This window comes from Pieris napi, chromosome 13 (assembly GCF_905475465.1).
Source record: "Pieris napi chromosome 13, ilPieNapi1.2, whole genome shotgun sequence".
NCBI lineage: Eukaryota > Metazoa > Arthropoda > Insecta > Lepidoptera > Pieridae > Pieris > Pieris napi.
This window is the reverse complement of record NC_062246.1, coordinates 4,040,419-4,045,292: the sequence shown is the minus strand read 5'-3', so window position 1 is coordinate 4,045,292 and position 4,874 is coordinate 4,040,419.

Below are 4,874 nucleotides of genomic sequence, written 5' to 3'. Positions count from 1 at the left end.
TCATATCATATAATTTTTTTTATTATATCTCTATATATATATATATATATAATTGTAGTGTCACAATGTTCATTCCCATACTCCTCCGAAACGACTCGACCGATTCTTATGATTTTTTTTTGCATATTTAGTAAGTATGAGAATCGGCTACTATCTATATTTCAAACCCCTAAGTGATAATAGTGTCCACCCCAAAAAAAATTTTTTGACCATTTTTTTCGTTTTTGTTTTTTATGATACAGCATACAAAAATACATACAACCCCTAATTTTCACCCCTCTATGATCAACCTCTATTTTTTATTATTCTAGATAGTTATTTTTATTGAACTAAAAAAATGTGTCCTAGAAATAAGAAGTACATGGAAAATAAAACGTTTTCCGGGTCAGCTAGTATAATAATAAAAATGATCGAAAAAACGGATGCAATCTGAAGCCAAGTCCTATATAGCCATTGGATTATTATTATTACTGGCCCCACTAACGTAATGGTAAGATTCAGATTCGAGACTTAGCGCCTAACATGCCTTCCGTATGTCAAAAATGTATAGGATTTTATCTAAGGGAAATTTTCGACCCAGCCCTGCGATTCTGTAACTCACTTTTCGAACTCACACAGCGGTTTTCGCATCGGCGGTCGCTCCCAAATCAGTCGTGAAGCAGTCATTTTATGATTTGGCATTCTGAAAAGGTGGGAGCTTGTAGTTTATTGTTTATCAGAATGCCAAATCATAAAATGACTGCTTCACGACTGATTTGAGAGCGACCGCCGATGCGAAAACCGCTGTGTGAGTTCGAAAAGTGAGTTACAGAATCGCAGGGCTGAACTTAACCCTAACGGTGACTTTGCCATCGTTCTGTACTTAATAAACACTCAAAGACGAAAATCTCATAAATTCTATATCCAATGTAAACGTAAATATTAACTCTGTATTAAGTAAACAAGAAAGCTGAAAACAATTACAGGCAAGTAATTATTCACAGTTTAACAGAATGTAACGAGATCCTTACAGCAAACCGATAAATCACGACCCAATTAAGGGCTGTCACTTAGAAAGCATTACCTCGTGTACAATTAATTAATTATTTATTGCAAAGAACGGAATATTCTGATATCAAGCCAAAGTTTGGTAAGAATTAATCGAATTGGTAAATATCAAATAGGTGGACACTGCGGCGTGTATCGAAATCCATGAAAGCGTTACGTTCATAACGTAAAACGTTAAATGTTAAGGAGCAAATATATAGAAAATTTTTCCTAAAGGGGAAAAAAGAATTTTGTTTGAATTAATAAATTTTAACTTTTACACACTATACAGTGGTGAAAACCACTTTTTCACCGCTACTACGATTTTTGATGATTTGTCAAATGAAGTATTTCTCTTAGTTAAGTTGGAAGATGTACCTTATATAGGTTATTATTAATTCATAATATAGTGTAAAAATAAGAAAGAATTATTTATATCGCTTTTTCCAAGTCAAATAATGAGATTCTTTTGTTTACGTCAGAGATTTGAATACTTTACGCATTTTGATTGGAATTTATACTAAAAAACTAGTTTTAAGAGTTGTAAAGAAAGACAAAATAGAGTAAGTAATATTGTAAAAATACAATTAAATTTTAATATTATAGTTATTATTCATAAACTATATGCATAATTTTAGTTATGCAATAAAGTAAATATTTGAAAATGTTTTTACAAAAAACTAATTTTAATACAAATAAGTGGTTCTTAATTAATATATTATTTTGTGATTTAATCACTAAGTCCAACTAAATGTAAATAGTAAAGATGTTATTAATAAATAGTGATTTTTATTTAGTAACCCCTTGAAAGTGATTGACTTTCTTAAGCTAAAGCCATGTGTTGTACCTTTTCGTCAAATTGTATTAACACTGTAATATTAAACTATTAACTTAAAAATTCAGCCACGCTCGACAATGTTGAGATGACGTTTATTTTACGAGTTTGCAGCCCTCCCCATTCTTTACGTCACTTGCAAATTGTCAGATTAGTGACATATTCACATTTTAGCATGTCATTAACTCAACATACCTTAATGTGACGCGCTCGAGAATGTCCGATGATTCTTATTTTTTACTAATTGATGATTCCTTTATACTTGACGGGATGCCATATATATGGGGCTCATATTTGGTGGAGGTACTTAACCGGGTAAAAGGTATCCCCCTATATTAATCTGCCACGATTTAGTAAATCCCGAAATCCCCGCTTGGGCTATCTATCACAAAAGAGAAAAGAAGCGTTAAATATTAAATAATTGAAGAACTTGCTTGGATCTTGTCGTTACACGGCGTCATCATTAAATCGTAATTGGTTTAACACTGATCTACAAAGTAAAAATAAAACGAGTTGACTAGCTTTAAAGTGAATTTTTAAAACCCTGAATACATTATTATCTTTATAAAGTCCACGAGGGATTATGTAAATGTTATATCTTATAAACATTATCGTTTCTCCATTTTCTTAAATTGAGACTTTCGTTTCTTCATTCTATTAATTGATTTTAGTGACAGGGATTTTAAATGGACTTTATTGTATAGATCTTTGTCATGTATTTTCGCGTATCTTTTTACGAACTAATTAAAATAGCCACAAGGTTTTCAGGCATGTTTTTTTAACCTATTTTCCCGCCTTGTTTTTAAAATTGGGGCTAAATATAGGTAACAAAAGGTTTAAGAAAAAAACGAATTTTCAGTAGGTAGAAGAGAAGCGTTAGTCGAGATGTTTAACATACCATAACAACATCCTCAATTCTAATGTTGTGGCTACTAACGCTAGCAATACCCCGTATGATAAAGGAAAAACTTGTAGGGAAATCGGAACGGCTTGTCAACAACGACGTCTGTCAGGCAAAGATTGATTCTACTTTGACTGCACAAACTGAAAATTATGGCATCAAGAAATAATGAACATTTTTATGATCATAATTCATAATCTTCAGTTCAGCTCCTATCCATTTTCAATTGCCCCTGAATATTTTTAAATTTGAAAATTCTAAACATATAGAAAATCGAACTACTTTTTGCCTCCATTACCGAATTTAAGGAAGAAAATTGTACCTAATGTATTTTCTTGCACAGACAAAAGCAAATATGTAGACAATCGCTGTAAAATATAACTATTTATTATTTCTAAAAGGTTTATGTTAATAAAAGATACAAATATAAATAATAACAATTTAGATTCAAGTCTTAAGAATCAAGCCACTTTAAAATATTGTATACAAGCTATCAAATAAACTGCTCTATATTTACCATAACAACTTTTGTTGTGGCAAAAATTTCATTATGACATTTAAATATTAAATACTTCAACTAATAATATTTAAATTTGAACAGACACAGAAATAGACTGCAAATTTAAAATATAACTAAGTTAAGACCTTAAAAAATATACAATACATATAATATGCACTGCACGTACAACCATTCTGTGCTACATATGGGTACAGTAACGAAGATTAATACGTCTGCTTGCATCAGCAAGGACGAGAATTCAGGAACAGCGATATGCGGTAATGGTATTTTTACAGAATAATTTATCATATGAATATTGCAATATATAGACAAATTTGTATAACCCTTGTCTCTTTTTACGGTACTTTCTGCTATGCATTTATCATATTATTATAAGCTTTTCACTGCTTAGTAACAAAATTTAAAGCAACGGAAAAACTTATATTATGTATATAAAACAGTTAATACATTTGAATTAATGTTATAAGAATATGATATGTTAAAATGTTGTATATGAGATAATTATTTTCTTTGTGGAAAATGAGATAAACCTCCTTTTAACTTTTCACCTTGAACTTTGGTTCGCATTGACCCTATAACATGAAAACATGCGTCAACAGAGGAACAAATTTACATAATATTTAACATTAATGCCGCATATGAAATTAAAAATTAAAGTACCTTATAGATTAACATATAGGTAAGAAATTACGATAAAAGGTTTTAGTAATATCACCAACATTTTGAAACTAATATAAAAGGTTTACTTTAAAGATGGCTTTTTTAAATTTGAGTATAATTGATTCAAATCGGCAGTATCTCGATAGTAAAAAATACTTCAAATTAAAAGTAATTTCTTTCCTAACCTATTCCTCGCTCGATCGCTTCCGCTTTGACTATCTCCAAAGCTTAATACATTTAATCAACTGAAAATCATGCAAATTATTTGCAGGAACAACGCATTTCACTAGATCTAGATTTATCCGTTCAACTTTGAATTCACTTAATTGCGTAAAGGTCTGTTCGCTAACTGTACTCCAACTAACAGTTTAAAGGAAGTTAACATTGATAAATTGCTTTAAAACAATTTTAATAGGTCCCTGTATACAACTTTGTAGATATAATTTGTTAGTGTAATTGCTTTCATATATAAACGTATATAAATACCTATAAATGTATAAAATTAATTACTTGTAGGGGTGTTGTGGTGATATGTTCACTTGTTCTGTTTCTCAAACCATTGAATGCCCAAAATAAAACAGCACGAATATGAAAAAATATAAAAAGTAAAGTTACTAACCATAGCAGTGAGCATTGGTAAAATCTGACTTCAAATCTATAAAGCTGCGCTGTGGTATTAAGATACTTAAGGTAGCTTTGAGGTACTCGAATTAGCAGATCTCCAATCTCTCCTGCAAAAAATTGGAATGAGTTCTTACATTTTGTCATATAGGGTATATTAGATATACAAAGCTTCAAAAAACATCAACTCTGGGTAAAAGTTACAACAATTAAATTTTTATATATTTACACACTAAATGTTTATGATTTACATGGTTTACAGAATAGTAGAATAAGGGTACACGATCGCGCTTCCTCCTGTAGTACACTGC